The sequence below is a fragment of the Schistocerca serialis genome, chromosome 8 (assembly GCF_023864345.2).
Source record: "Schistocerca serialis cubense isolate TAMUIC-IGC-003099 chromosome 8, iqSchSeri2.2, whole genome shotgun sequence".
Taxonomy (NCBI): Eukaryota; Metazoa; Arthropoda; class Insecta; order Orthoptera; family Acrididae; genus Schistocerca; species Schistocerca serialis.
Window position 1 is genome coordinate 332,393,258 of NC_064645.1, and position 21,125 is coordinate 332,414,382.

Sequence of the window (21,125 nt, forward strand, 5' to 3'; positions counted from 1 at the left end):
TTTATATGCTAACTAGCTCTGCAGATGATGAAGAAATTGAAGAAATTTATGATACAATAAAAGAAATTATTCAGATAGTGAAGGGAAAGGAAGATTTAATAGTCATGGCGGACTGAAACTTGATAGTAGGAAAAGGAAGAGAAGGAAAAGTAATAGGTGAATATGGACTGTGTGTAAGGAATGAAAGAAGAAACCACCTGGTAGAATTCTGCGCAGAGCATAACTTAATCATAGCTAATACTTGGTTTAAGAATCATGAAATAAGGTTGTACACGTGGACGAGGCCTAGAGACAATGGAAGATTTCAGATAGGTTATATTATGGTAAGACAGAGATTTAGGAACCAGGTTTTAAATTGTAAAGCATTTCCAGGGGCAGATGTGGGCTCTGACCACAATTTATTGGTTATGAACTGTAGATTAAAACTGAAGAAACTGCAAAAAGATTGGAATTTAAGGAGATGGGACCTGGATAAACTGAAAGAACCAGTTTTAGAGAGTTTCAGAGATAGCATTAGGGAACAATGGACAAATACAGGGGAAAGAAATACAGTGGAAGAAGAATGGGCAGCTTTGAGAGATGGAATAGTGAAGGCAGCAGAGGATCAAGTAGGTAAAAAGACAATGGCTAGTAGAAATCCTTGGGTAACAGAAGAGATATTGAATTTAATTGATGAAAGGAGAAAATATAAAAATGCAGTAAATGATGCAGGCAAAAAGGAATACAAACATCTAAAAAATGAGATTGATAGAAAATGCAAAATGGCTAAGCAGGAATGGCTAGAGGACAAACGTAAGCATGTAGAGGCATATATCACTAGGGGTAAGATAGATACTGCCTACAGGAAAATTAAAGAGATCTTTGGAGAAAAGACAGCCACCTCTTTGAATATCAAGAGCTCAGATGGAAAACCAGTCCTAAGCAAAGAAGGGGAAGCAGATAGGTGGAAGGAGTATATAGAGGGGCTATAAAGGGCGATGTATTTGAAGACAATATTATGGAAATGGAAAAGGACATAGATGAAGATTATGGTTCAAATGGCTCTAAGCACTATGGGACTTAACATCTGAGGTCATAAGTCCCCTAGACTTAGAACTAATTAAACCTAACTAATCTAAGGCTAAGGACATCACACACATCCACACCTGAGGCAGGATTCGAACCTGCAACTGTAGCAGCCACGCGGTTCTGGACTGAAGTGCCTAGAACCCTAGAACCGCATGGCCACAGTGGCCAGCAATGAAGATGAAATGAGAGATATGATACTGTGTGAAGAATGTGACAGAGCATTAAAAGACCTAAGTCAAAAAAGGACCCGGGAGTAGACAACATTCCATTAGAACTACTGATAGCCTTGGGAGAGCCAGCCATGACAAAACTCTTCCATCCAGTGATCAAGATGTATGAGAGAGGCACAATACCCTCAGACTTCAAGAAGAATATAATAATTCTAATCCCAAAGAAAGCAGGTGTTGACAGGTGTGAAAATTTACTGAACTATCATTTTAATAAGTTACAGCTGCAAAAAACTAACATGAATTCTTTACATACGAATTGAAAAACAGGTAGAAGCTGATATCGGGGAAGATCAGTTTGGATCCCATCGAATTGTTGGAAAACATGAGCCAATACTGACCCTATGACTTATCTTAGAAGATAGATTAAGGAAAGGCACGCCTATGTTTCTAGCATTTGCAGACTTAGAGAAAGCTATTGTCAATTTTGACTGGAATACTCTCTGTAAAATTCTGAAGGCAACAGGGGTAAAATACAGGGAGCGAAAGGCTATTTACAATCTGTACTGAAACCAGATGGCAGTTATAAGTGTTGAGGAGCATGAAAGGGAAGCAGTGGTTGAGAAGGAAGTACGACAGGGTTGTAACCTATCCCCGATGTTGTTCAATCTATGTATTGAGCAAGCAGTAAATGAAACAAAAGAAAAATTTGGAGAAGGAATTAAAATCCATGGAGAGGAAATAAAAACTTTGAGGTTTGCCAATGACATTGTAATTCTGTCAGAGACAGCAAAGGATCTGGAAGAGCAGTTGAATGGAATGAACATGTCTTGAAAGGAGGATATAAGATGAACATCAACAAAAGCAAAACCAAGATAATGGAAAGTAGTCACATTAATTCAGGTGATGCTGAGGGAATTAGATTAGAAAATGAGACACTTAAAGTAGTAAATGTGTTTTGCTATTTAGGAAGCAAAATAACTGATAATGGTCAAAGTAAAGAGGATATAAAATGTAGACTGGCTATGGCAAGGAAAACGTTTCTGAAGAAGAGAAATTTGTTAACATCGTGTACAGATTTAAGTGCTAGGAAGTCTTTTCTGAAAGTACTTGCATGGAGTGTGGCCATGTATGGAAGTGAAACATGGATGATAAATAGTTTAGACAAGAAGAGAATAGAAGCTTTTGAAATGTGGTGCTACAGAAGAATGCTGAAAATTAGATGGGTAGATAACATAACTAATGAGAAGATACTGAACGGAATTGGGGAGAAGAGGAATTTGTGGCACAACTTGACTAAAAGAAGGGATTGATTGGTAGGACACATTCTGAGGCATCAAGGGATCACCAATTTAGTACTGGAGGGAAGAGTGGAGGGTAAAAATCATAGAGGGAGACCAACAGATGAATACACTAAGCAGATTCAGAAGGATGTAGGTTGCAGTAGTTACTTGAAGAAGCTTGCACAGGATAGAGTAGCATGGAGAGCTGCATCAAACCAGTCTCTGGACTAAAGACCACAACAACAACTACAGTCCTTGTACCATGGAAAAGATGAATGAAATAAGTATTAGTGTCAGTGGTGCTGAGAAACAGCTGAAATCGTTAAGATTGAATAATGCTCCATGGCTCAATGGAATCCCTGTCAGATTCTGTACTGAATCTGTGGCTGTGTTAGGTTCTTTTCCATTTTCTATCACAGATCCCTTGAGAAAAAAAAAACAAAAAAAAAAAATGTCCAGTATCCTTGACACTGATTTGTTGTAGAATCTTAGAACATATTATGAGGTCAAACATAATGAGGTGTCTTGAACAGAATGATGTCCTCAATGCCAACCAGGATGGATTTGAAAAACATTGATCATGTAAGATGCAGTTTGCAGTTTGCTCACATAACAGACTGAAAGTTCTGGACCAAGCCAGTCAAATAGATGCAATATTTCTTGATATATGAAAAGCATTTGAGTCAGTACCACACCTATGCTTGCTGTCAAAAGTATTATCATATGGGGTATCAAGTGAAATTTGTGACTGGATTGGGGAAGTTTTGGTAGGGAGTAAGCAGCATGTTATATTAAATGGAGAGTCATCATCAGATGTAGAACTTTGGGTGTGCCCCAGGGAAGTGTGTTGGGACCTTTGCTGTTCATATTGTATATTAATGGCCTTGCAGGTAATATTAATAGTAACATCAGGCTTTTTGCAGATGATACAGTTATCTATAATGAAGTACTATCTGAAAGAAGCTGCATAAATATTCAGTCAGATCTTGATCAAATTTCAAAGTGGTGCAAAGTCTGGCAACTTGCTTTAAATGTTCAAAAATGTAAAACTGTGCACATCACAAAATGAAAAAACATAGTATCATATGACTATAATATCAATAAGTCTCTGTTGGAATCGGCCAACTCATACAAATACCTGGGTGTGACACTTTGTTGGGATATGAAATGGAATGATCACATAGGCTCTGTTATGGGTAGAGCTGGTGGTAGACTTTGGTTTATTGGTAGAATACTGGGGAAGCGCAATCAGTCTACAAAGGAGATTGCTTACAACAAGTCACCCATGTGACCCATCCTAGAATGCTGCTCAAGTGTGTGAGACCCATATCAAACAGGACTAACAGGGGAGATTGAATGTATACAGAGAAGGGTAGCACGAATAGTCACAGGTTTGTTTAATCCATGGAAGAGACACTGAAAGAACTGTACTGGAAGACTCTTGAAGATAGACATAAACTGTCCTGAGAAAGTCTGTTAACAAAGTTTACAGCCTTGAAATTAAGACTCTAGGAATATGCTATAATCCCCTATGTATTACTCACATAGGAATCATGATGATAAGATTAGAATAATTACTACATGCACGGAGGCATTCAAAGAATTATTCTTCCCGCACTCAATACATGAACAGAATGTGAAGAACCCTCAATAACTGGTACAATGGGATGCACCTTCTGCCATGCACCTCATAGTGATTTGCAGAGTATAGGTGTAGATGCAGATGAAACCAGACCTCACCTGGCATGAAATAAAGCAAGGGGTGCAAGTAACTGTTAGCAGTTGATGTTAAGAGCCAGTTACAATAATGAACTCTCTTTCTTTCTTCCTGACCTCAGATTTTCTCTCCTGCACCACACTCATATGATAGGCTTTTAATTTCATATCTTTTAGTACATGATGACATGAGGTATGAAATAGACCAACCTGCTGTGATAAAACTTCTTACCAACTTGTAGGGACTTCTCATTAGGTCCATGCGAATTCTGTCTGTAATTTCAGGGGTCTCCACTATCAGTCACCTATTCCTCTGCACATTGTGAATGAGCCCTACAGCCCTCCATTTCTTGTACAGATCTATAATAGTGCTGGTTTTGGGGAAATTTCTACCAGAATACTTCACTTGAAACATTCCTTGATGGAGCATGTCTTTGTGTAACTCTCCACAGTATCAATTCACTGATTTAATGCAAACTGCCCGCTTTTGTAACAACTCAGTGATATGAGCTTATCCAATCACTAATGCATGAACACACAGTTGCTCTAAACTTTTCGATAAGATGCAGTGTAGCCAGATTTCAAGGCAGTGTTGCAACGTCACAAGCAATTTGTCTTGAGATAATTAACTGGTATGCCAGGCATATCAGTTTTATGTGGGCCACCCTGTACATTAAAGGGAAAAGAAATCTTATTGCTGACACACTGTGTGGGTTACCAGTTTGGTGGGAGGAGGAAGTGGAAATGAAAACGGTAGTCGGGAATGTGAAAGGAATTTTAAAATTATGTACATACAGGGAACCAAGGATGAGAAGGACATTAGAAAGATAAGTAATGCCACACAGGAGGAATCAGAATCATGAGGAGAATTGGAGACATGTAAAAAGTTACTTGGAAACGAAAGGGAAAGAAAAAATTGGGCTGAACTATAAAGTTTATAAGGGAATTATTTTTTGGAGAATTAGTGCAGACAGTGATAACTAGAACTTGTGTTGGTCAGACCAATATACTGAAATTCTTATAAAGTATGTTCATGAGAGTCTTGGGCATAGTGGAGCATGACGATGTATTCAGAAAATTCAAGAAAACATATATTTCTATAACCTTATCCAAAGAGTTAGATATGAATTACCTACTAGCAATAGAGGTCAACATGTCAAAGTTAATAATCAAATACACAGAGACTTTGTGTAGAACATAATACCAAAAAGCCAGATGTAATTAGTGGGATTGGATTTATTTGGACAACTGCCTAGGATGAAAGGGAGGTACAGTTACATTTTTGTAACTATTCTGTAAACTTATTAAGTTATACTTATTGATGGAAGCCACCAGCAAAAGCATTATCTTGATATCAGTAAAGACTACATTCAGAATGCAGGAGCTCTAAAAGTTATACATCTTAAACCTGAAAAAGATGAAAACATAAAACATATACTGTACTTATTTCTGCATACCATTCAAGTAGTAACCCAAATGAGAGATACTGGGTTGTTATAACTGAAGTGCAGCTACTGAGAGAGGGTCAGTGTGGGCTGTAATTATTGTATGGCAACGAAACTTGGTAGATATTTAAATGAGCTAAAGCAGAACCAATTTACACTGAAAAAGATTTTTTTCCAGTTTTGGTCACCAGGTGCAAATCTAACAGTGTGAATGCAAGCAAGATGTACAGAAAATTTTCCACATGTGGTGGCTTAGGAACAGGAAATGGGCAGAAAAAGGTTAGACAAGTAAGAAAGGCATAATGTTGATTTCATTATTAATGCTGGTCATACAATTTGTTCAATATGAGCACTGGAGATGTCAGTGAGATGCTGCATCTGTAAAATGACATGATCAACAGTTCCCTGCAGCAGTTCTGTGTTGTGACTCGCCAATCTTTCAAAGTGCCACCGCACAGTTACGTGCGTCCTCTACATGCGGCACTGTCTGCCAGCCAGCGGCCGCTAGACTTGGACTCAGTGCTGATTTGACTGTTACAGTGTACACACATCTTCCTTTGTTCACTTGATCTGTGACTTATATGTACTGTATTGTCCTAGAAATATATTTGTTCAACTTGACGTTATAACAATTGGCGGCGAGGTAGTGAATTTTTCTTTTTCATTGTTGACCCACAAGTTTGCATGGCCACTTTAGAGCAACTACTGCAAGGTCTCATTGAACAGCAAATGCTTATCACATCTGTGATTTGTGATTTCGTCATGGCGTCCAATGCGGGGCATCTCACGTCGTTGTCTCTACCTCCTTTTCCTCCTTACGACGAGACGGTGAAAGAATGGTCTGATTACAAAAAACGTCTTCGATAGCTTTTCTGGGCATTTCATGTCGCAGATGACCAAACATGTAAGTCTCTGTTACTTTCATGGATTTCACCTCAAATGTATTGGTTGTTGTCGCAATTGGCTCCTTTGAAAGATCCTGCGTCTTTGTCCTTTGCTGAAATGTGCTCACTTCTGTCCGTCTATTTTCAAAAGCAAACACATGTGGTAGCCTCTCGTGTTGCCTTTTATCATTGTCAAAAACAACTGAATCAATCCTATCACGCTTGGGCTGCTGAACTTCATGGCCTCAGTAGAAACTGTCACTTTGTTTCTGAAGTTCACAAAGAATCCTATGCCCATTCCATGGTATGAGATGCTATTATTCGATCAGCGCCCGACAAAGAAGATAGACAACATGCTCTTCAGTTGGAAAATCCGACTCTAGATGAAGTCCTATCCATCGCTCAGTCTTTTGAAATTTCTCACACCGCTGGAGCACAAATAGAGGCATGGGGTGATGTTGGGGAAGTAAAACCTCTCTGCGCTGTTGATGAAGTGTGTCCCCGCCGGCCGATGTGGCTGCAGTACGCTCCCAAGCACAGCCTCGGCCTAACCATAAACAAACCTCTAAGAAACTGTAGCAAAACCCACGGCAACCTCCTTCATGTCCGCGGTGTTTTACGAAACATTCACTGGAGGATTGTCCCCAATGTTGGGCCATGTGTTACAAATGCAAAAAGAAGGGTCATGTGTCATCCATTTGCTAATTTGACCACATACCTGACGTTCATGAACGTGACACTGATTCTGCTTCTGTGGTGTCTCTCAATGGTACTTCTTCCCTTTCAGGGAAGTTATTCCTCACTGTCTAAATCCTTGGTCGGGATGTTTGCATGCAGGTGGACACTGGTTCTGCTGCCACTATCATCAATTCTCAGATGTATCTTCAGTTGGATTCTCCAATCCTATCATCTATCACTAAGTAATTACGGATGTACAATAAACAGAAGATTTCTCTCTTGGGACAATTTAATGCTGAGGTACCTTACAAATCTGTCGTTCACACTGTTCCCATATTTGTGGTCGACCATAGTAACACAGAGAATCTTTTTGATTTCAATGCCTTTCGCGTTTTTGGGTTCTCCATAAATGACTCTGTAAATATTGTCTCTGATGCTATTCCTTATGCTCAATTGGATTCCTTGTTGATGACATTTTCGTCCCTTTTTTCTCCTGGGTTAGGCTATGCAAACGACTTTGAAGCTCATATCATGCTCAAACCTACTGCTCGGCCTATGTTTTTTCAGGCTCGGCCCTTCGTGATCGGGTCAAATGGGAGCTGGATCGTCTCACTGCTTCAGGGGTCTTGCTTCCTGTCACTTCCAGTGAGTGGTCCTCTCCTGTCATTGTCGTTGCTAAGCCCAATGGTGATATTCGTCTCTGTGGCGATTTCAAAGCCACTGTAAATGCTCAATGCCTCATCGACACTTACCCTATGCCCCGACCTGAAGAATTGTTCACTAAACTTGCTGGAGGCCAGTATTTTTCTAAACTTGACCTGTCAGAAGCTTATCATCAACTTCCTCTCAACACTGCTTCCCACCAGTTCCTGGTCCTTAACATGCCTTTCGGCCTCTAGCAATACCAACAATTGCCATTCGGGGTTGCCAGCACCCCTGCTCTCTTTCAGCGATTTTTGGAACAATTATTGCTCCCTGTCCCTTGGTGTATAAATTACATGGACGACATTATTGTCACTGGCTCCACCACTGAAGAACATCTTCAAAATCTCCGCACACTTTTTCATGTCTTACAGACTGCCGGTCTTAGGTGTAATCTTCAGAAATCAAAATTTTTTCAGGCATGTATCACGTACTTGGGGTTTCAACTCTCTTGGTATGGTATTCATCCACTTCAGCAAACTGTTACTGCGACCAATGCCCTTTCTCGCCCTACATCTGTTAAGGAACTGCAGGCCTTCTTGGGGAAAATAGTGTACTATCACAGGTTTTTACCATCTGTGGCTTTGATGGCTCAGCCATTGCATCGCCTGTTGCATAAAAACGTGCCCTTTCACTGGTCTGCGTCGTGTGATGCGGCTTTCCAGAAATTGAAAACTATGCTGAAACAGGCCCTGTGCCTGGATACTTATCGGCCTGGCCAACATCTTGTTCTTGCCATGGACGCCTCTCAATACGCGGTTGGTACTGTCCTTGCGCACCATTTTTCTGACAGTTCTGAACAACCCATTGCTTATGCCTCCAAAACGTTCACAGATGCCCAACGAAAATATTCTCAAATTGAAAAAGAAGCTTTGGCCATTATTTATGCCCTTCATAAGTTTGGTGTTTTTCTCTATGGCTCAAAATTTCATCTTGTTACGGACCACAAACCACTTGTTTCCTTGTTCCATCCATCAACGTTGCTTCCCGACAAGGCTGCACACTGCCTCCAGCATTGGGCTCTTTACTCGTCTAGTTTCAATTATGAAATTCTTTTTTGGCTGATGTCTCAACATGCAAATGCTGATGCACTGTCTCTCCTTCCCATGGCTCCTGATCTGGCATTCGATAGGGATGAACTTTTGTGTTTCCACCTGGAAGTTGCCGAGTAGCAGGTTGTGGACAGGTTCCCCATCACTGGGGACTGGCTGGCAGCTGCTACGGGTTCTGATCCTACCCTCTCCCGGGTTTTACGCTGTATTCAGAAGGGTTGGCCAGATCATCCATCTGCTAAGACTTATGATCCGTTGCGGAACTACTACGCTTTGCGTTACTGCCTCACGGCTAGGGATGGCGTTATCCTCCTTTCCACCGACAATGCTTCGCCACATGTTGTGGTACCTGCGTCTTTGCATGCTTTGGTCTTGTGCCTCCTTCACCAAGGGCACTGGAGTGTCTATCGCACACAATCTCTGGCACGCCGTCATGTATACTGGTCTGCCATTGATTCTGAAATCGCACACATGGTCGATGCCTGCGGCCCTTGTGCGTCACAGGTCGCAGCCCCGAAGTCATCTTTGTCATTGTGGCCTTCACCTGAGAAGCCCTGGGAGCGTATTCATGCTGACTTCATGGGACCTTTTTTAGGTACTTATTGGCTTCTTGTTATTGACACCTACTCTAACTTTCCTTTCATTGTCCATTGCACGTCGCCTACCACCGCAGCAACCACCAATGCTTTAGCTCGCATTTTCTCTTTGGAAGGCCTTCCCTCTACTTTTGTTACTGATAATGGTCTGCAATTTGCCTCTTCCGATTTTGCAGATTTTTGTGCCCGTCATGGCATCATGCATGTCACGGCCCCTCCGTTCCATCCACAGTCAAACGGTGAGGGTGAATGACTGGTCCGCACATTTAAGGCTCAGATGAGGAAACTCCTGACTTCTTCTGCTGCTGATGATGTGCTTCTCCAAATTCTGGCTTCTTACCGTTTCACCCCCATGGGCGACCACAGCCCGGCTGAGCTCTTACATGGCCGACAGCCCCGCATGCAACTTCATCTTCTGTGGCCTTCCACCACATGGCCGCGGGTGCCTTCGCTTGGCCGGTTCACCGCCGGCGACCTTGTATGGGTACGGGGATAAGGCATGCGGCCAAAGTGGAGTCCTGGCTGCATCTTACAACACCGCGGCCGATGCCTGTATGAAATCCAGATGGACACGGGTGTTGCAGTGCGTCATTCGGACCAGCTTCAGCCTCATGTGCCAGCAACGCCTGTTCCGAATGCCGCTACACCACCTTCGGCTCTACCTGATGCTTGGGATCTTGGAATCTCTCATTACTCACAATGCAGTCCTCTCACCATCATCTCGGTGCCAGCACAAGAACTGACACCACCAGGAGACATGCCCATGCAGGAACCAGATGACCATCATCTGTCAGGGTAACTCTGCTCGCCTCCTTCTCCTATGGATGCCGACACATCGCCCATGTCTCCTGTTAAAACAACTGGACTTGCCACAATGGGCAGATTGGGGCACGGGGCCCCAGCAGATTCAACCCCCATGTCTCCTGTCATCTCGACCCATTATCATCGAGGACACTTCCGTCCGTAAGGGAAGCCTCCTCCTCGAGACTTTACAGCCAGTCAAATAACACCTATGGACATTAGCAATCTACAGGCCACCTCCATCAAGACCAGTACAAAAAATTCAAAGGGGGGAAAAGTGTTGTGACTCGTCAATCTTTCAAAGTGTCGCCGCGCAGTTATGTGCACCCTCTACATGCGGCGCTGTCTGCCAGCCATGCAGCAGCTGTGCCACCTAAGCGGCCAGCCAGCCAGTGGCCACTAGACTTGGACTCAGTCCTGATTTGACTGTTACTGTGTACATACATCTTACTTTGTTTACTTGATCTGTGACTTACATGTATTGTGTTGTCCTAGAAATGTATTTGTTCAACTTGACGTTATAACATTCTGGTTGAATCTGACCAATGTGTCACTGTATACTGGCCTTCAAACCAGGTAGAGACCAAACAGGTTCCTGGTAATCATGTTCTTTTAGATATCCCCAGAGCAAAAAGTCTCATGGATTCAGATCAAGTGATCTTGTAAGCCATACATCTGGAAAACTTGTGGAGATGTTTGTGGAAGGTTGTACTAAGCAGATCTTTCACCGGGAGAGCAACATGAGGGGTTGCCCATTTTGCATGAAAACAGTGGTTTCCACACAGTTGCACTATTCCAAAGGAGGAATTAGATGCTGTGCAAGCAGGTCTCAATAATGTCAGACAACACAATACACCTATAAGGCCCTCTGTTTGTATTCTCTTTAAGATGAATGGACTGAGAATAAAGATGCTTGTGAATCCACACGACAAAGTCACATACAGAAAGTTCAGTGGCTATTCATGCACAACATATAGTTTAACGGTTTTCCAAATTCTGCAGTTCTGTGTATTCACTGTACTGCACAGTCTAAAATGTGCCTGATCACTACATAGAATATTGCCCAGCCACGTGTCATTACCTTTGATCCATGCCAGAAAACAGAAAACAAAGGGAAAATTCAGAATATTATTGCAGATTGTGAGGTTTGAGTTGCTGAACCTTCTGGATCTTGTATGAGTACCAGTGTAAAATAGGTCACAAAAGTTTCTGTACTGTTGACCATGGAATGGACAATTCTCGTGACTCTACCACTAGCACTAGCACTACCTGGGGGACAATGCTGCATGGTCAATTACAGCAGCAGTAATCATGTCAGTAACTTCCACTGGGATAGGGCACCTTTCACTTCCAGGTGTCACACCAGGCTCGCATGTGTTTTTGATTGTCATTATCATCTTCTTTAAACCATTTAATGACATTGGGTGGGTCTCTCCACAGACCTCTCAGTCTGCAATACTCTCTCAAGGTAGCATTGTAATTGCTGCTGTTCACATAAAACAGTTTTACTAACAGTGCATGATCTCTCTCCTCAACAGCCTTACTGTTCACTCACGCTGTGGTTTATCAAATGATGGCATGGATGTGATAGCATCATATCAAACTGTGTACAGAACCAGATTTACACCTAATGGCCACAATTGGAACTAATTTGTTTTCCAGCATAAATGGATGCCACGTTATCGCCTTACATATCTACCAAATTTCGCTGCCATATGATAATTACAGGTCACACTGGACCTCTGTGAGTAGCTGCACTTTAATAATAACCATATGAGAGAGCTAGGAAGAATACGTATGACTTACTGCAATAAGGACCATACTAACTCAACTGTATGTGTGAATGGCTTTGAGGATATTTTAAACAGTTTACAACATCTGTCTACTAAGTTTTCACCTGATAGAATTTTATATAATAAGAAACCTACCAACCAATTTAATGGATTGACAGAATACCCTTAATGTCTCACGACTCAGGAAAGAGAGGAGATACCTAGGAAAACCATGGAACAGTAATGCAACAAAAGAAAACATAGATATTTTATTTATTTATTTATTTATATACTTATTCCATAGATCTGTACATGCGAGCAAGTTACTCAGATGTGGAACGTGTCAATATACATAATAAAATACATAGAATAAAGACATTGTTACAGTATTAATAACAGTGCACAAAAGTCATACTTATTAGCTTAAAAACTAGTCAACATAAATGTGAAGATAGTAGTTTCATATTTAGGGCATTATTGCATCTATTTTAACCTTGAACAGTAATCAAAACTTCCCACTTTGGGTTTAAAAGTGACCCAAAAATGGAAATGAGAAAAACAGGAATTTTTACATTAGGGCATTATTGCATTAGTTTAACAGTAAACAGTGTCAAAAAATTAAAAAACATCTTTCCAATCTGGGTTTTACTTATTTCTCTGAAAGAATTCCTCTAGTGAATAAAGTGAGGTCTCAAGTAAATAATTTTTCAAGCTACGTTTAAATACTGATGTACTACTCCTTATACTTTTGATGCTGTTGGGTAGGGAATTGAAAATTTTTGTTCCAGCATACTTTACCCCTTTCTGAATAAGTGTCAAGTTCTTTAACTCACAGTGGAAATCCTCTTTTCTTCTGGTGTTATGTTCATGATGTAGGCAATTCGTTTCATACAGAGTGGGGTTATTTATTATGAAGCACATCAGTGAATATATGTACTGAGATGTTGCTGTCAGTATTTCAAGTCGTTTAAAAAGATTTCGACATGAGGTTCGTGGGGGTACACCACAAATGATTCTTATTGCTCTTTTTTGTGCTGTGAGGATTTTCTTTGCGGCAGGTGTATTGCCCCAGAAGATGATGCCATAGCACATGACTGAATGAAAACAGCCAAAGTAAGCTGACTTTGAGATGGTAATGTCATTGAAGCGTGACAAAATTTGTAAAGCAAATGTTGCCGACGTCTGCCGTTTTAGTGTTTGTAGAACGTGATGTTCCCAGTTCAGCTTACTGTCCACGTATACGCCTAGGAATTTTGATAAGTACACTTGCTTTATCATCTGATCATTCTGTGTGATAACTATTTCTTTTGGGTTTTTGTGGGTTGTCTGGAACTGGATAAAATTGTTTTCTTTTTTTTCAGGTTTATTGAAAGGGAGTTAATACTAAACCAACCCAGAACTTCTTTAAGGATATCATTGACCTCGGATTCTAAGTCAGTAGTTGACACATTATCCACCACAATGCTCGTATCATCAGCGAACATTGTAAATTTACACTGCTTATTGATGGATAAAGGCAGGTCATTAACATGTATGAGGAACAGCAAGGGCCCAAGCACTGATCCCTGTGGCACTCCATGCTGCACAATTCCCTACTCAGAGTCCACTATATATTGTGATACACTATCTGAAACATCTAGAGTAATCTTCTGCTTCCTATTTTCGAGGTACAATTTTAACCAGTTCCCTACAGGTCCTGTAATTCCATAATGGCAAGCCTTCTTGAAGAGTATCTGGTGATCTACACAGTCGGACACCTTTGATAGGTTGCATAAGACACCAATTGGCAGTCTCTTGCTGTTTATAGACTCTAGAACATCATTTGTGAATGAGAAAATTGCATTATCTATTGAAACTCCCTTTTGAAAACCAAACTGCTGACTGTTAATGATGTTCAGGTCACCAAGGTGTGCCACAATCCTGTTGTACAGAGCTTTTTCTAGGACTTTTGAAAATGTTGTTAATAGAGAGATACGGCGATAGTTTGACACATTTGTAGCATCCCCTGCTTTGTACAGGGGCCTGACAACAGAGTATTTCATTCTGTCTGGAAACACTCCTTGTTGCATGGATGTGTTGCAGATGTGAGACAAAACTTCGGTCACTTCACTACAGCAAGCCTTCAACAGCTTGCTTGAAATATCGTCGATACCAGCAGAATGTTTATTTTTCAAAGACTGTATGATTTTTTGATTTCATTGGCAGTAATGGGAAGCACACTTATTTGACTGAAAGGTCCTGGAAAATTATTTTTCATTATACAGGCAGCTTTATCTACAGAACCATGGCAACCTATCTGTGATGGGACAGTTAAAAAATGTTGGTTAAAGATTTCAACAATTTCCTCACTATTAGTCATCTCTGAGTTGTCAACAGTTAAAACAATATTTTTGTCTTTGGTGTAGTTTACAGTCCCTGTTTCTCTCTTTATCACATTCCAGATTGTTTTAATTTTATTTTCAGAATTAGTAATTTCAGATGCTATACACATACTTTTAGAGTTTTTAATTACTTTGGCAGAATTTTACAGCAGAGTTTATAATGTTTTAGCTGAGCAGGGTTGTTAGAAGTCTTTGAGCTATGTAGAGTTGTCTTTTTCTCTGACAGGAAGCTATGATGCCCTTAGTGAGCCATGGTTTTTTTGCAGACCTAGCAGGTTGGACTCTGTATGACTTTGTTGGAAATACACTTTCAAAGGTACCTGCTATCTCATTTGTGAATAAATTGTATTTTGAATTAACAGTTTCTGCTAGATAAACAGGTGTCCAGTCAGTATGCTGAAGATGTGATCTGAACGTTTGAATAGTTTCCTCACTTACTTTCCTTACTGTTTTCCATCTAAGTGAGGTGTCACTCAGAGGAATTCCCAAGCTGTTGAAAGTAACTCATTGTCCGTCATGGTCAGACAGACCATTTATAACCATTTCAATATTAATATGGTTTACTTTACTCTGATCAACAAAAACGTTATCAATGAGAGTACTGGAAGAGGTTGTGGTTCTGGTGGGCGAGCTAACCACGGAAACAAGGTTGTATGTGCACATGAGATTTTCAAACTCCACCTTTCAGGGAGAATTAACCAAGAAATCTATGTTAAAATCCCCAACAACTACCATGCCCCTATTTTTTCTACTTAAGTACAACAAAAGAATATCTAATTGTTTAACAAACACTTTAAAATTACCAGATGGTGCCCTGTAAACTGCCACAATTGTTAATCTGGAGACAGTGTCTGGCACCTCTATAGCACATACTTCAAAATGTAGCTCAAAGCAGAATCTTTGTACATCTATTGCCGTGAACAAGACATTGTTTTTTACATATACAGCTACTCCTCCTTTGTCCATATTGTTCCTGCAATAAGACGTTGCCAAAACATAGTTGGGAATAGGGACCACTTCAATACCAGCAGTGATGTGGTGTTCTGTTAGACACAGAATGTCGGCACTGTTTATACCTTTTGTGTCTTCTATATTTGCTGTGAACTGATCCAGCTTGCAGTATAGGCCTCTTATGTTCTGATGAAACACTGTTAACTTTTGTTTGTCTTTAATTGTATTGCTGTTTGAGTGAACTTTCGTTTGTGTATTAATTACTTGTTGCAGATTTTTATTACTGGACCAAATCCTGCTAGAGTTGGCCCAGCTCACTAGTTTCCCTCGTTAGTTAGGGCTATGACTGGTCTGCTTTCATGATCATTATTGTTTAGGCCTATTATTTCATGAGAAGCTTTTCCAATGTCTGCTGCTAGTTTATTTTTGCCAAACTGATTTAGATGTAGTCCATGCTTTGTGAAGCAGTGTCTCTCATACCTGTCTGTATCCAGTAGTGTCACATTCGTAAACTTAGTGCAAAAGTGTTTCAGTTTACTATTCGTTAGGCGAATTTCTCTGTTCACACAAGACCAGTCTGCCAGGTCATATCTTGTGGGCACAGTTGTTAGTATTATGTTTGTATGCTGTACTAACTGCAGCAATACAAGTAGCTTTTTAATGAAAGTGCTGGCCTCATTGCAATAAACATCGTTTGCTCCTGCAATTATTGCAACACAGTCTTTTTCCGTGAATTTAGCACATTCTGTGTGTATGTATTCTACCACATTCACGAATTTTGCTCCTGGTTTAACAATTGCTGATGTACACGAACCATCTTGAGCAGAGTTCGACATGCATGTTGAAATATTGTGAGCATGACTGTCTCCAAATATTTTTACGTTATTTTTCCATTGTGTTTGTTTACGTACGCGATCGGAACTTTTTCTTATGCAACCATGTGTGTTTTGTGTACACGTGTTGCCGTCTACTACAATTTGACAAGAGGGTAAAGGTGAGACAAATTAGGATAGGGTATCTGATTCATGTGAAGACTAATTAGAAATCCAAGCTATTAGTGGTGAAATTAAGAAATTTCTTGACATTTATACTGGACTACTTGAAATTATAGAAAATCCTCATCCAGATGCTTACAGACTGGTTTACTGAAAATCAAAGAAATTGTTTGGACTTACAAATGTTACTTGTTGAAACCTTATAAGCAGGTGGGCAAACATGCTGTCAAAATCTAAATATGTAAAGTATAATTCTTGAAAGCTAATTATGTGCGCATACCAAATGAATTTATATTTAGTTAGAAAGGCTAAGTCCTTTGGGGACCACACCAGCTTTGTGTTTTATGTGTGTGGCATGCACACGAGCCCCACTCATATGATATTTACTTCTGAATTACAATTTCCAACATCACCTCTTTACTTCAGCTTATCTTTATTTCTGTCCAATTCTTACGGTCTGACTTGCTTCAGTAATATACTGTTATACTTCGGTAATGTTTCCAGAGTGATTGGATATATCGATTACATTAAATCTGATTTCATTTCCCTTGAGAAGGTTACTACTTAATTGGTCTGTTGAAAAAATTTTAGAACTTTATATACAAATCACGGCGGTAAATGCCAAACGATGCCTTGCTTGGTGTAAGGAGTGTAAACATTAGACAACTGAACAGTGGGAAAATTGTTGTGTGGAGTGATGAATCACATTACACAATGTGGTGATCCAATGGCAGGGTGTGGGGTATGGTGAATGCCCGGTGAACGTCATCTGCCAGCGTGTGTAGTGCCAACAGTAAAATTCGGAGGTGGTGGTGTTATGGTGTGGTTATGTTTTTCATGGAGGGAGTTTACACCCCTTGTTGTTTTGCATGGCACTATCACAGCAGAGGCCCACACTGATGTTTTAAACACCTTCTTGCTTCACTGTTGAACAGCAATTCGGGGATGGCGATTGCATCTTTCAATACGATCGAGCACCTGTTCATAATGCCTGTGGCTACATGACAATAACATCCCTGTGTTGGACTGGCCTGCACAGAGTGCTGATCTGAATCCTACAGAACACCTTCAGGATGTTTTGGAATGCCAATTTCGTGCCAGACCTCACCGACCGTCATCAATACCTCTCCTCAGTGCAGCACCTCATGAAGAATGGGCTGCCATTCCCCAAGAAACCTTCCAGAATCTGATTGAACATATACCTGGAAGAGTGGAAGCTGTCATCAAGGCTAAGGGTGGGCCAACAACATATTGAATTCCAGCATTACTGATGACACCACAAACTTGTAAGTCACTTTCAGCCAGGTGTCCAGATACTTTTATCACATAATGTATGTGGAACAAGAGACTCTTTTTTTTCTGCAGTTGTATAACAGAGATCACTGTGGATTTTCATGCTCTAAAAGAAGAATGTCTCATATGTAAGACCACAGAATCTAGATTTAATTTGAACACATTGTTTCCTCTTAACATTTTGATTAGTTGTAAATATATTTACTAAACCACAAGAAACTTTGATCCACATGCACTTTGATAAATCTAATATGCATCTCAATTGGTAGAATAAAGAAAGAATCTATTGATGTTATAATACTATGACTATTCTACTTATGAACTGAAATTCTGTCTAAATGATTTATCTTGAGACTATGTGTAATCATTATCCTGAGCATCAACTGTTGGATGAACTTGTCTATGATGTTTGTTTTGTGTTCTGTTTGACCATTTAGTAATAAGGACAACTGTAACTTCAGAAACTGCATAGTGAACTGAATCTTGGTGTACCTGGTCACACCCTGCACCCCCCCCCCCCCCCTCTCTCTCTCTCTCTCTGTCACACACACAAAGACAGGTGATTGCATGGAGGATAGGATGACTTCTGAGAGGCACCATGGAAAACTTAAGTGCTAATGCAAATGAACTTTCTAACACATATAACAGAAAGATTTTAATGATACTAACTATTGTATCAATTACAGTGAATCATTAAGTTACTGATTTATTAAAACAAAATTTTGTGAACTTTCACTGAAAGGAGTAGCACATCACTTGATCTGTATATAGTAGCTGTATTGTGATAGTGAGGAGACACATTGGCAGATCCTACCACAACAAACACTGTTATCTCAGATTCTGTAAGCTTTAACACTCTGCTTATTTTTGCTTGGTGCATTGCTCAGAATGTAAAATTCTATGTGCAGTGCTCTGGGAGTGTGAGAAGTGTAACAGTATGGGGTTGAATGAAACAAATCTATCAATGCCTCTTCCAGTCGGAGATTATGATACTCATATTGCATATTCTGTTTACTCATCGGAGACAACTTTTGGTGCTACATACAAATGGGTATAATACAATAAGACACTTATACTCTTGAAAGCTTCTAATTCAGCTATTTAGTGATAAAAATGATAAAATATTCATGAAAATATCAGAGTAGAAAATGTTTGATCATTGTCAGAATATAAACAGCAGAATACTAATTTCAAGATCTTTCTATGTAAAAACAATTAGCTCAGCAAAAGTACTGAATGTAAAATATCAGAGAAAATGCTAGGAATGTTTATCTCCCTTTAATGTCTTAGTAATTCATATTTCTATTCCTGTCATTACTGTTGTAATTAACTTGATGTAACTGAGTAATGCAACTTTGATGGATTCACAAAATTATTGTATTGTAAAGAACTTTAGAAACTGTCAATGATATTTACATCAAGAAATTAACAAAAGTGTATTCATATTTTCATGAAAAGTTTGTAATCAATGATTTAAACAAGAGCAATGCATTGTTGTAACATTATTTAGGAGGCTTGATTGAAGCCACATCAGTGGACGTATTGGTCAAATTTTTGGAGACAAAGTCTGCATTGTTTGGCTGTGTAAATGATTTCAGAAAATATAACAGCTTTCAAAATCCTAAAAATTGTGCCCAGGTTGATTCCTGAAGCTGTATGGAGAATCCTCTTTATCAAGATTTCTGCAGTGAAGTAGAGTTATGTCCACAAATGCACAAGACAAAACCCAGTCACAAAGTTAAAGTGTGCTGATTGCAGTGGCATTTTAAAGGGACAGGAAATGATATTCTTCATTGTGATACCATTTCATTTCATTGATGTTGACAGTCTGCTCAACTTCTGCTCCTAAGTCAGACTGTGAGGAGGAACTGACTGCACACAGATTTTCCAGAACTTGAGATCCTTCGTCATGATGGTGTGAGTGGTACTGTGACTGATTCCAATATGACCCAAGTGTTTGTCATTTCTAATGGCAGAATCCACCACAGAATCAATGTGATGAGCTCATCTTGGCCAGCTGCTGGCTTTCAACAACACCAACCTTCTCAAAATCAATTATTTTGTGTACACACATGTGCTTGTTACATAGTTTGTTCGCCAAACATGGCAGACATTTGGACATGAATTTCATTTTTTGACACTACTGCACAGTTGAAAATCACACAACACCTCACTCTTTTTCTTTCCCAGCCTCCAAAGTGAAGTAGGAAGCATACACAACTTGCTGACCTCATTTCAGTTACCTGCATTGCCAACATCTATGCCATGCTCATAATGTAGTATTCTTGTTTCCATATATCTGCCTTTTGTATGTTGATTCAAAACATGTTTATTCTTTCCTGGTAGTGGTGAGCAGTTAGTCAATAAGAAAATTTATAAGTGCATGAACCAGATCAGCCCCACAATTACGGTGGCTAAGTTAATTGTTCTATTGTGGCACACAAAATATAATTAAAATTTGCGTAAAGGTTTCACATTTTTGCACTTAGACTGTCCTGCAGTAATTTATTAAAATGTTTACACTTTGGTAGCTCATTTATGTCAGTCTGTAACACCAATCCTTATGTCCAACAATAACTCACTCTGACAATCATTATGGATAATGGTATCCTGTTCAGTTGTCAAGAATTCAAGTCTTTCTGCACAGCCCATGGGATACAGCACTTCTGCAGCACACCGTTTTAACAAGGATTGAATTGTGTCAGTAAATGCTTTATTTGAACATTCAAGGGGCAAAAGAAGAAACTCACTGCTGCCTACTCATTTTAAGGACACTCTACTAATGTTTCTCTCTTCTTACAAAAGCTGGCTGCATAAGGATGCATGCCCAGGGGAAATGTTGCAGGGTGGGTGGATGAGAGTTCTTCAGTCCCTCACAGTGTGACGTGTCTTTCTTCTGAGCGTACAGTCATGTTTCAGTTCCAGATGCTGGCAGTGCATCTACCCAGCAGGAATAGGGGGAGCTTCAGCACCGCAGCAGCTGACGCCAACCACCACCTGATCTGATGGATGCAGAGTCCAGCAACTGACACGGAGGCCAGCATGGAGGTGGACTTCATCTACAACACCACAGTAGCAGCTGATGAAGAGGTTTCACCTCCCTCCCTTGGAGGGGAGGGGGAAGGAAGGATGTTGTATCCTATCTCACTACCCCATAGGTGACCACACTATTTTGTCACTCCTCGTCATGTGTGCCAGTCGCGTGCAATGATATATACCGCTGACAAAGGACTTAATGGCCGAATGGCCAAAAGCTACAATTGTGTTAATGGCCGAAAGCTACAATTGTGTGAATCTTTTTGTTGTGCCTCTCGTAACTCAGCATTTCCGCTATATGGTAT